Source organism: Triturus cristatus, chromosome 1_2 (assembly GCF_964204655.1).
Source record: "Triturus cristatus chromosome 1_2, aTriCri1.1, whole genome shotgun sequence".
Classification (NCBI taxonomy): Eukaryota; Metazoa; Chordata; class Amphibia; order Caudata; family Salamandridae; genus Triturus; species Triturus cristatus.
The window spans coordinates 1,183,297,973-1,183,311,248 of record NC_140580.1 but is presented as its reverse complement, the minus strand read 5'-3'; positions in this window follow the sequence as shown (position 1 = coordinate 1,183,311,248).

The window sequence follows — 13,276 nt, the reverse complement described above, 5'->3', positions numbered from 1 at the left end:
CTTGGAGGCTGCAGCTGCCGAGGGGGGCAGGGGGCGGGAACTGGCCCGACCTGTCTACCTGACCCATGAGGCCTCGTCCTCGCGAACGCAAATATTGAGAAATCTGCTGACCGTGGTGACTAGGCAGTTAGAGATGAGTCTGAAAATCCCTTCCATGGCCAAGTAGTAAGCACTATATAAAACTTTGTGAACAATGGCAGGCAGACATAGGGCTATTAGAGGTAGAGGATTGGCAATCTGCACTTATGTCTCTGAGAGAGGCAGCCATTCCTCTTAAATCCAGACTTATCCAATTGAAGGTACTGCGCAGATGGTATTTCACAGGGGCCACACTTATTAAGATCGGGCGCAGAGAAGATGCACTTTGCCTGCAGCAGTGTCTTGAGGAGGCCACCCTGTACCACACTCTATGGGATTGCTCACACATAAAGGTTCTCTGGAATGGAGCCACACAACACATGCACAGGGCTATTGGGAAGGATATCCAACTGACAGAGATTGGGGCTTCAGAATATTTGAGGCAACAGACCTCACTGTTGTGGAACAGCAATGGGTCACCCTGTGTTAGGTGCCATGCTTCGTGTACCTTGATAAACCTACATCTCCCAGAATGCACTGAGAGAAGTGCTGGTTGTGTGCTGTCCCATGCTGCTTTGGGCGTGGTCATGTTACTAGGAGGGTATTATGCCTTCAGCTCCTGTACCCCAGTGCTTGGCTTTCCTTCGGCTGAACCTTGCCCTTTTCCGGATTACCCTTGGTGGATCTTTTATCCTGATTTTGGAAGCGGAGCTACCAGTGTAGCGAAAAAACTCTAGACTCAGATAGCTGGGAGTCTCAGGGTGTGGAAGTTTGTTCCTTCTGCTTTGCCCGTCTTCATTTTTTATCAGCGCAAGAACGCTCTGAACCTTGTCACAGCTGTTTTCCTTCAGCGCGGAAAGCGCTGTCAATCATCAGACACACCAGCGCGAGGACGCGCTGAGCTTCAGTGCCCGCTGACTTCTCCAGCACTATCACTCCCCTCCTTCCCTTCCAGCGCGAGGATGCGCTGTGTCTGCCTTTTAGTTTCATTTATTTTGTGGAATCCAAGTATTACCGATCTAGCGCAGGAGCACTCGAATACAATTTTGGCAAAAGCACGAAGTCGCGCTATATTTTTGTTTTTGCTGTCACACGAGGTCGACAAGCTTCTACAGTCCTTTAGTGTACTAAGGACTTGATCAGTACACGCTGTTATCAGAATCTGCAACATTGGTTTTCACTGCCAAAGAACTATACCTCAAGTCAAGGGCAGACGTATGCCCCTGTAGTATTTTTGTTTTCTTTGAGAGTTGGACTGCTGAAAGACTGCCCACTGGCCATTATTTTTCCTCTTTTACGTTTAACCAAGAGACCATCTTATGGGACTTAACAAGCATTGAGCCAAGTAAGTTTGGGAGAGTACACAACCTGTATTTCTTGTTCTAGTCTTGTGTGTTGCAACTTCCCAAGACACCTGTTCCTTGTATCATTTATGTTTTTGTATCTCCTTGTCATTTCTTCTGTAGGACTCCAGGGTTTATCAGGCTGGTCATTTTCCCTGTTGGTCGCGACGGAAGATCTCTCTGGTTGTCCTTCTTGGTTTCTTTGTTCTCTGGAGGTATTTGCGTCCCCTTAGTGTGTTTTACATTGCACCGGGGTTGCTATATCTCTGGAGAGAGGAGGGGCTCACTCTCCGCTCCTGGGGAACCAGTACTTCTGCCAAGGGGAATCAGTCTCCCCGCGACACCCTGCGTTATACACTGGTGAAACATGCAATTGCTATGAATTGGTGTGCAACTGAGGTGCCGGCCGCGGGAGGATGGGCTAAGGAGTTGGATAAATGCATGACAGGTTGCGCCAAGAAGTGGGGGAAAATGGAACATTTACTGGGAGGTGATATGCACCTCTCTCACTGTGGAGATTGAGTTGCGAGAACAACGACGGAAAGGACATTGATGAGCAGGTTTATGGGGGTGGACCAATATACGACAATTGCAATTGGAACCATATGCAAAGGTGTTTTATATGATATTGATACTGTATTAACAGTGACCGCTCAGTTCTATAAAATAATTAAAAAAATTATATACAAACTCCTGTGCCCAGGCCTTTTGGAGCAGTGTTGAAATTGGCCCACAGTCATCCGACAGGGGAACATATTGAGGCAAAAACAAAACATCAACAAAACATTTTGCAGAGATTTTTCTGACCAGGAGTCTTTGCAGGGACCTCTAGATACTGCCAGCAGTGCCTTTATTGTCAGGGTACAAGTGGTCATGCTCACCGAGGACCCTCAATGCCCCTATATTCCTTTGCAGACGTAACAAGTGGCTGAGACACCTGTCAAAGGAATATGGGGAAAACAGGAAAAAGGGGTAAGAGAAAACCAGAACATGATTCCCTCATCACATTAAACCATCTTAAATGCTGGTTCCATCTTAGGAATTCAACCAGGTAGCCTTGGTGAATTTGAGTGATTATCGAATAGCAGTAGGTAGACAAATAATATGAGGCTTGGCCTTCGTAATGAAGGAATAAGCTGTAACCAGCTCCAGTCAGACCAGGATACCAGAAGAGAGGTAGTAAGGATCAAAACAATAAGTAAATAGAGGTAAGCAGGCCTCGACTAATTCACTCGACTGCTCGCATTTGCGAGTTAGATTAATTCAGGACGAGCTATTTTTAGATCCTATTCGCCTTTACTGGCGAGTAGGAATACAAACTGACACTTGACCTCTGCCTCTGAAAACAGGGGAAATGTGACAAGATAGCAAGATTTAAAGGCATCTTTATTGCTCAAAAAGTAAATGAGCAATAAAAATGCTTTTAAATCTTGTTAACATGTCACATTTACTCAGCTTTCAGATTAGAGGTCAAGTGCATTTCAGTTGGGTCGAGGAGATTTTGTAGGTTACTAGACCTGCAGGTCTAGTGCATTTTAATGATTTTTCGAGCCCTGGTAAGGAGCCAGACACAAGGACTAATAGATAATCAAGGGAAACCAGAAAGAGAGCAGGTTCTAGATTGGTGAAGGTAAAGCTCAGCAACAGGTTTCTACAGTAGGCGCTCTTGACAGTGTCCTCAGACCACTAACCAAGAATGATGTCTGGTCATATCTGGACTTGCAGGTGCTCTAGGGGTTTATTTTCCCATTTCTCAACATATTGTCACGGCTCCCGCTTATCCTCAGGATCAGGTTGAAGCTCTATAGGGTCCACCTCTCGACAGCCCCAAGTCCGGATGGAATAGATCCCCTCGGACTAGTGGGATGGTTGAGCGAGGGAAGGAAAGGGTAGGAACTGCAGGGAGGGAGACCTAGGAGTAAACAAGAAAGAAAACAGCTTTACAATGAGGTTCCACTCCTAGTTATTCCTGTCTGTCAATGAACAACATACGGAAGGGATTCTTGCATTACATATACAGTTATAGCTACCTGTAAAAGAAAACAATGATGACTTTACACGGGGTGAGACAGGAGGGAAATCACAAGGTAACGGCTTGAGCTTGTTATGAGGGAAAAAGCAGAGTTAGCCTCCACAAACAACACCAGAACTCAACAGCCACTCCGATTGTAGGTTATCAACAGGAAGGACCTCTATGCGCATACCTTCAATAGAATCGTGCCAGTCCCCTACTAAACTTTGACCGTTTAGCCCTGGATACCCCCAACTGATCTCCCCTGTAAATGAAAAGAGAACATAGAGCCCATGGTTAACTGTACATCCAGAGAGTCTCCTTTAGAAAATTCTCAGTCGATATGCACCACAATGGACAAGCTCTATTCAATGTGCGTTCAATGGATGGATATGGCAGCAACCCAAAACATCTTTATCAGTTCTAAAAAGTCCAATAATCACTCAGGATACTTCTCCTGCGATTGCCTCATAACTGTTAGTAATCCCCAAATACCTGCCACTACGAAATACCATACTGCCCTTATCCGGGCGAAGAGGGTTCTCGCTGTATCCCCACTACGAGAGGACTGTGGCACTGGAATCGTATCACGGAAAGGCTTTCTCCCACATGAGACCACCGGAAATTGGCACGCGTCTCGCCAACGGGAGAAAGCGAAGAGCCTCGCTGCTCCTCACAACGAGAGAACTATGGCAATGCAAGCGTATCAGGAATAGGCTTTCTCCCGCATGAGACCACCAAAGTTAGCGTGTGTCTCTCCAACGGGAGAAAGCAAAGTGCCAGCCTTTCCATCCCGCATGAGACCACCTCTGCAAGCATGCGTCTCACCAATGGGAGGAACACGGTGTAAAATCCCGGTACACACCACTGTCTGCCAGGAATAGGAAATCAGGATGGTGCGCGTGCGCACCCTTACCGTCCAGCTCTCCGACTCAAAGAAAACTCCAAGAATAATCGGCGGGGGGGGGGGGGGGGGGGGGGGGGGGAAGACCGGCTGGGAACTACATTCTCCGTCCGCACCGACAATGCACATACGGACGTACTTTGGTAATTGATGGAAATCCTTCTAAATCGCATAGGTCTCGTGTCTATTTGCGCTTCGGGTTTTTATGTCTGTGTAGTTTCTTGAGGCTTCTCTTTTGCAGACAGCCACCGGACTCAATTTGTTTTGTAAAATGGATACTTCTGACCCCAGATTCCTCACCTTAGAATACTACCCAGTCTCCATATTGGATACAGAAACCTTTTCCAACTCAATGCCCCTGCTACTAGTTGGCTTAGTGCAGGTCAACACTGATTTCACACTGCTCAGGAAAAAGAGGAGCAGAGCCACATGTGAGCGCCACCCCTGTGAGCAGATGCCAGTCCCTTTCTTTCCACTGCTTCCAACGCAAATTAGCAGATCTGCTCTCAACTTTGAACCTTATCAAATAGTTTCTAAAAGATTTCACAAATGTGCTAGTGAACGATGTCCCCATCAACAATGAAGGGTTTCAAGGCGTGCTGCAACTGCAGGAAGCAAGTGTCAGTTACGGACCCGTTAGAGGTGTGTCCTTGCAGTCCGGGATCAGGATACATCTCTAAGCAGTGCGATAAGTGCTCCCTCATGCCCCTGTAGCTGATCCAAAACAGAGGCGAAGAAGTATGTTGCCGTATGAAACCACGACCTTCGTGTAGATGCCGCCCACACTCCAAGTCGTTAGCTCAGACTCTGTCTTGAGAACATTCCAGCGACCACTCAACTTCACACTCGAAGTCCTTTGGTAAATCAAGGTCCAAGTGTAACAATAAGAAACAGAAGCAACTTGGACCCATCATGCCACTCTGACTCCAAGGAGAAGGTAAGTGGGTATCACAATGTCAGTCACACACCTTCGATGTTTCCGGCCACAGAACCGATGTCTCAGCTGGTCCCTACGCATCCCAAATTTCATGGGCCATCGACAACAGTAGATTGAGGCCTTCGAGGAGGACATGCTGCAAAATTTCATTGCGCTTACAGCTACATCTGACACGTTTTTGGGCCCCATTGAACTGCAGGTGTCTCTAGTTAGGTTACAGCAGGTGGGTCCATCTCAGGCACTGCCTCTTGAGACCCCAATCCCAACTCATCTTTAATGGTTCATCCAGATAGGAAATCAAAGAGAACTGAAAATTTTGATAAGCGCACATTTCCTTCCACCAGTCTACCACTGCGATCAGTCAATGTTGTTTGCTTACTGGGCCGTTGCACACATGCCTCTTAGGACATAGCCCGCAAGATCTTGCTGGCATTCCCAAAAGACAATAGGGCCTCTTTGGCTCAGACGATCCATGATGGGGAGGAAGCTGCCAAATAAGTTATCTGCACAGGCCTGGATACTATGACCTACTTGAGAAAGGCAGTAGTTACCAGTGTATTTTTTCATTGACACGCATGGATGCGTTCCGCAGTATTCTCCAGCAAACTACAGGGTTCCCTCTGGGATACTCCGACGTATCCCGTTGTCTGTCGATTCTCACCCCCACCCCTGTGCCTCGCCCCACCGCTCTTACCTGTGCCAGCAGTGCCTGGATCCTGCATTTATTTACAAATGTGTCCACGTTTCCAACACAACAGTTTTTCATCACATTTAAATCACACCTAACCAGACTATTCTGGGCGGGAAAGCACCCCACATTGAAATGGACCACCTTAATCAGACTGTCCCGAGATGGTAGTCTAGAAGTCCTGGATGTTGAGCTAAATTATTATTGTGCCCAGACTCTATTAGTTTACTTTTGGTATCATCCCAGCCAGACACTGCTGCGTGTTGTAGTTGAAAAAGACATATCTGTGCCTACACCATTAAATATGGCCATGCATGCACGCACGCACACACACACAACACATTTGCCTATAGTCATAGACACAGTTGAAATGTACATGAACCAGGCTGTGTATTTTAGGGCAGATAGGATATTGTTTCATTTACTTGCCTGTGAAGCCACTTGCTAGCACCCCTATCCTGGAACCAACAATGAACCCGAGAGCATGCAAGTAACTACAGATACCGGTCTACGTGAAAATTGGAGACCGCTACAAAGTTAAGTTTCTTAAATCACATTTGTGTACTCTGACACTCAGTCGCCACTATATTCCTATATTACAGGCTAAACCTAAATACCGGTATCATGCTTAGCTTACTCCCATAAGAGCCAGAAGAACAGCTGTAGCTCACCCACATAGTATCAGTGCCTAGCTCCAAACTGGTATCTTGTAAATACTGGTCCGGCCCTCTAATTACATTTTGCTGTATGCAGACACAGGGGAATGCATTACAAATTTTTGAAAAAAGTATACCACAGCTCACTGGGACTCAATATATTGAAACCCAGACAAAATAGCAGCTATGGCCAATTTGACAATGAACAAGGCTATTTTTCTCAGTTAACATGGCTTAGCAAACAAGTAGGACAGTACTGGACAAAGTATTTAGAGAATTATCTCGGAAGATATCAAGGGAAATTGGACCTTATAGGGCCTAATGAGCTTTATGATAGAAATCCCGAAACTACATTGGAAATTTGTGGCTGTAGTGCTGCTGCTGGCTTGAAGGGTTGCCACGAGACGAGGAGGGGACCCTCACCAAAAATGTCTGAATGGCTAAAAGACCGGATTTATTGTAATCAAAACTGTGAACTATATGCTAAACTGCAGTTTATCACTTAGAGACCTAGGGATAGAAGGAACCACTATGAACCTACTTAACTAACAGAGAAGTACCATGCCCTAACAAATGCACTGCTGTACCCGTGCTAAGCGACAAACAGGGAGAAGTGATAGATGGCGCAACATGAACTAAAGTAATGACAAGTTAAGTTTAGTCCAGCATCTGCTCTCTCGGAATTCTACCCAATTTCTGAAGAAGATTCTCTTGAGGAGTTGCTGAAATGTAAATCCGGCTCCCCTGAACACCCCAAATTCTCAGATTAGCTGGCCTTACTGTAAATCATATTCTCAACGGGATGTGGAACATCTCTTTAAAATCCGGTATCTTTCATGCTATATTGAAGCAGGTGTTCCTATTGCTGCTGTTAAAGAAGCCCAATTCGGATCCCGGGGTGCTCAGCATATTTAGGCCCATCTCATTGCTGCCTGCACCAGCAAAGATATCGCCAACTTACATCCTTTGTTGAAGCTAGTCATTTGCTTCACAACACTCAATCTAGCTTTTGTGCAGGTTACAGTACAGAGACCACTTCATTGAGGTGTCTGAGACTGTCAGAGAAACTTTGGATTGTGGTGATGGTGATGTTAGCCCTGTTGGCAGCATTCAACATGGTGGGTCAGTCCACCTTGTTTAATAGATTAAGCCTTTTTGGCTTTCAGGGCAAGGTGCTGTCCAGGATTCGATATTTTTTGAAAGAGCGCTCTCAGCGGACTTTCTTCTCCCGTTCTCATCTTCTACCAAACCCCTCGTTTGTGGGGTGTTGCAGGGCTCTGCCTCAGTCCGCTGCTCTTCAACCTTTACCTGGCTACCCTTATTGAGACCTGGGGAGTGAAAGTTGCTTCCTATGCAGATGAAATACACAACTGCTGTTCTTGTTTACAGAATAGCCAAAGCAGCTTTTCTCAATTTTAAGGAGAGCCTAAAAGCCATCCCCAATTGGATGGATGCCAACTTTTTTAAACTGAACGTGGACAAAACAGAGGTGCTCTTCCTCAGCCAGATGGCTCCTCCCCCCTCCAGCCTGTGGTGGCCAACCAAACTGAACTACCGCTTCAGCCAGAAATTTGGGAATCATGTTTTATTTCGACCTTTCCTTTGCTTTTCAAATCAGACAGATCTCGTCCTGCTTTCCGAAGCTAAGATCAGTCAGGAAGCTATTGTATCTGCTTCCTGAAGAAACCCGTAAAGCTGTAATACATGCTCTTGTAACACTGAGTTTGGATTTCGCCAACAGCCTTTATCCGAGTCTACCTGCCTACCTGACTTAGGGTTCAACTCATACAGAATGCGGCGGCCAGGCTGATCTCACGGGTCCCCTTCAGTCAACACATCTCACCTCATTTGAGGCAGCTTCATTGGCTTCAAGTTGCCCGGAGGGTTGAGTTTAAGGCCCCGACACAGGTGTTCAGAGCCATTGTGGGCAAATGCCCTGGATACCTGTGAAAAAGACTCGGCCGGTACCAACAGGAGAGATCCCTGAGATCTACCCACCTTTGACTCAGATTCTGCGGTTTGCCAAGGTAGGTTGGGGTGGCAAGTCTTTTTCGGTACTGACAATCAGGCTTTGGAATACCTTTCCTATCCATCTTTGCATGACAAAATCCGAGCACTGTTTCAGGAAGGAGCTAAAAACCTGGCTATTCAATCAAGCTTAGATTTGAATAACCGGTCCTGTTCTTCAGTCTCTGCTTTTGAGCAATGGGACGCCTCTGCCGAGGCAGCTGCGCACTTTACAAATAACTCTGATTAAGGGGGGCGTGGCACAATTAGAATACCACAAGGAAAATTGTAATGCAAAGTGTTTTGCATTACTGTATGCTTGTAGCAGCTTGAAGAAAGTTACAAATAAAGTTTTCTTTTTTAAATACAATTGTTGCAGGTTTTCAAGATGATGCCTGTGAACTGAAATAGAAGATTCTGCATTAATACTCCCCACTAAATTAGTTTTATAGATTGTTGGACCGTAGGGTAATTAAGATGTGAGGCACAATCCAGTCTTCTATATTTTTGTTATAAACCAGGACTCTCTAGACATTCTCTTATTTTCCACTGATGTCTCCATTTTTCTATTTCCTATTCATTCCTCTATCTTTCCTTTTGCTATCTCTGCATCCCGCTTTCTCTCCCATCCTTCACTCTTGCTCTGCTAATCTCTCATTTTTCACTTCCTTCCCACTCACTCTTTCCTCTTACTTTATATTTTCCCTCTTCTGTCTTTCTCATTCGCCCTTTGCCGCCTTACTCTCTCAATCTTTTGGCTTTTTTAGCTTTTAATTTTCTTCCTCTTTTCTTCTATCCCTCCAACTGTCTGTTCCTCTCTGCTCCTCTTACCACTCGTCTCCATTACAAACTTTCCATCTTTCTAATTATTTTGTCTCTCTTCTCCCATCACATCCCTCCCATTCCTCCTGTCTTAGTCACCTTCCCTCTAACATGGTCCTTTGTACCTTTTGTGTTTTTATGCCGATTGTAGCCCTCCCTCTCTCCTCCAATCTTGCACTTATTTTTCGGTTCTACTCTCACATTCCATCCTCCTCTTATATGCCTCATATATCTTCCAACTCCTCTGCCTCCTCTGTGTCTCTTTTCCATTCATCTCAAGAAGACTATTTCTCTCAAGCACTTTTTTTCTTGCAAGAGTATTTTCATAACTACTTCTTATAACCAGCGTTTCTCCTAGCCCAAAGACCATGGTGCAATCTGAGGAACCCTTTTTTTTTCTCCTTATAGAAAACAAAATATGTTTGTGCTTGATGGTGCAGAAGCGGCTAAAAAACACCTGTTTAAGCAACCATCACTCAATAAGACCAACAATATAACTAGGCTGTCTAGTTTTAGGTTTAAACCTATAATAACTGATAAAACCCCACCAAAAGGGAAATAGCCCTCACCAGTGTAAACATATAAACACTGAAAAAACACCTGCATAACCACAAACTAAATGCCAAAGAAAGAAAAAGGAGAGTGAAAGAGTATTTTTTTTCTTCCTGAAGGGGCCAATACAATGTAACCTTGTTATACGAGCTAGCAGCAAGAAAGACTGGGCTAAAATTAATCCGCTTGAGTTTTGTTGTTTAAGGATGTCACTAAAATATTGTTTCTTCTTCCTTTTGCTTTTTTCAGTTTTGTGGTCTTTGGTCTAAAGATGCAGGGTTTAGAAGCATGTTTTAGGTCTTGTTTAAATCATTTTATAAACTGTAGAGAATCAGGAAATATCAAAATCATATTTGATATTTTAGCTGTGTTTGATTCATTCACTGATAGGTAAAATGGCTGGTTTCATAAAAAAACTTTCTCAATATGAGCCATCACATTTACCCACAGAGAATGGGTAAAAACCCTTGATATATCAGCCCCCAGTTTCTAGTGAGTCAGTATTGATAGTAGGTGAATTGCCAACACCTCAGGCTGTAAACATTCAATGCAAGGAATAGGGACAAGTATATGTGAAAAGAGCGCTATCACCAAGCATCTGGGATAGTGGTAAAAACTTAACAGGATGGAACATGGAACGCAGTGTCACTTGGAATGCTGCTGCAAAAAAGGCTCTTTCCAAGTTCAACAAAGATTGGAGTGAAATTGTTTGTATTTGCAGTGATTCAGCTACGAATATGAAAAACTTGTGTGATGACCTGTCAAAATCGATACTTGAGCTGAAGTGCTTCCCTGTAAGAGATCCTCACCACTTATTAGATGGTCTGCTAAAAGGATCTTTACAATCTTCAGAGTTATTGAAGAATGCTATTGGCTTTTTCATCAATTCTGGTGCACTGTCTTTTTATGCACGGAAACTAAAATGCAAATATTTCTCATTTTGTGCTTTGTGTGGCATCAAAGAAAGAGTCATCCCAACTGGTTCACTTAGCTGATGGTTCTCAGTCCAAGGGGCTGTGAAAGCTATATTATCCATGTGGCAACAGTTTACAGAATTTTTGCTGATTGATGATGCCAAAGGCAAGAAATGTGAGGATCTTTGGTCGCATATTGCTAGTGGTGTGAAAAAAGTACGCTCTACTGCATCTTAGATTTTTACAGGAAAACATAACTCCTTGAGAGTAGGCTGGGTGACACCTTTAGTGGCTTTGGCACTGCAACATGTTCTATGTTAGAGTGCTTGCAACTTGGTAAACAAAGCAATGTTGAAGAGCAATTCAGGGACTTTTATTTTACAATGTATGAGAAATTGCTTGCAATTATGCATAGAAATGTCCCTTCAACAACAACAGCATTTAAAGTCAATGAAACCTCAGAGTGGTACTCTGTACAAATTCTAGATCCCTTCAGTAAAGGGAATTTTCTCTGTAGTTTTAAAAGCACTGCTTCCTTTTGACCACTACAATAAGTCCTTGGGAATAAGAGCTCAGTTCAACGCAAATGTTGCAGAACCTGCCCAAAAAACTTCAAGTGCACCAGTATTGGCATGGAAAGCTATGTCAGTGGCTAGAGTTAGCAAATTGTGTACTGGCTGTTTTGATGTTGCTCGTCTCAAGTGCCAATGTTGAGAGGGCCTTTTCACAGAAAAAAGTTTACATGGGAAGGAAAAAGCGAGCGTACATGACCAAAGACTCACTGAAGAAGTATTGTATGGTGTACTACAATAAGTTTGATTTGCAAAAATGTATTTGGACCTCATATACACTGTACGTACATTATATATATATATATATATACCATGCATTATCAGTGTAGAAAGCAAGCAATAATAAAAGCAAAACGTTCCATAAACATCAGAAAGACACTGTTTCTGTTGATTTTAATGGCGTGAAAATGTGTGACCACTGATAACCACTGTTTTTTTAAGGCATGGAAATCACTTGAAGACTCTGAAAAACCCCCACCAGAATTTACCAAAAATAGAAACTGAAAACAGGAAAGCATAAATATAACTGTCATTAGAGATAACTATTTTAAAAAGCTACTTGAAGTCTTCAAATTATTCATTCACTAGGATAAAGAATATACCTGAAAAGAATTGCACACTGCTGCTCTTTGGTACATAATTAACTTATACAGACCTGTTCATTATTTTAGGCCCAGGATATCAACTGTCTCCAGCATTACAGTGCTCACTTTGGCTGGTAATAGGATATCAAGCATGGGGCAAATCACACTTTTTTCCTCCGTCCAGACCACACAATTGCCAGAAATGCTTCGCCCCACATGCGGATTTTGCTCACCTCTCGCGGACATGTCCTAAACTGCAGGCTTATTGGGAACAGGTGCACAGTACATTAGGAACCATGATAGACCTAACCCTTATTCCTATAACGGAGGTGGCTTTACTAGGCTACACTGTCAACTTCCCCAGAAAGTTCAGACGATTTGCGGCCCTCGGACTACAGCTGGCCAAGCGAGAAGTCGCTATACTGTGGGGCCGTAAGTCGGTTCCCACTCCACAGAGTTGATTACGCAGCCTCGCCTACTGCAACATTAACTGCGAGGTTTATGCAAGCACTGTGCCCAGCTCGTCCCGCCCTAAAGATATATGGGGCCCCTACCGATCATATGTTGAGACCCTACGGCGGACCACAAATGTCCAACTGGAGATAGGCATAGTACCAGAGGGTGTGGGTTGACGGGGCTCCACCTGTGGCAATATACTGGAATACGGGGCTTCACATTTATATGTATCATCTATGCGATGGTTGGATGCTTCTGCGGGGTGGTCTCGGATATAAGCATAATGCAGTTGTAGAATGGGGAGTACAGGATGATCGGGGGGCAAATATGGAGAATGTGATAATGTCTTGCAATGTCTGCTTTTCAGATGCCTATTGCCTTGTGGAACATACAGTGCTGCAATCTGCTGTTGCTATTACTTGTTCATGATGCTGTATATGGCGGTGAACCATCATCTCTGTATATTTTGATATGTGACGAAAATGGGAAATAAAGTTTTCAACAAAAAAACACACACACTTGTTAGGCCTCGCCTAGCGACGCAGCGCAGCTGCTCGCTAGCAAGATCTATTGTCGTCGACTTGACTTTGGAAGGGGACAGGAGATGTGCACTTTCCCCTTGGACAGGCGATGTGCACGCTTACGGCGTCTTTTTGCGCTTCGGCCCAGACAGCCGATGTGCACGCGCAAGGCTTGCAGCGTTACCACAACGCGCGCTTTCGCTCCCACACGTGGATGCTTTCGCTTTCCCT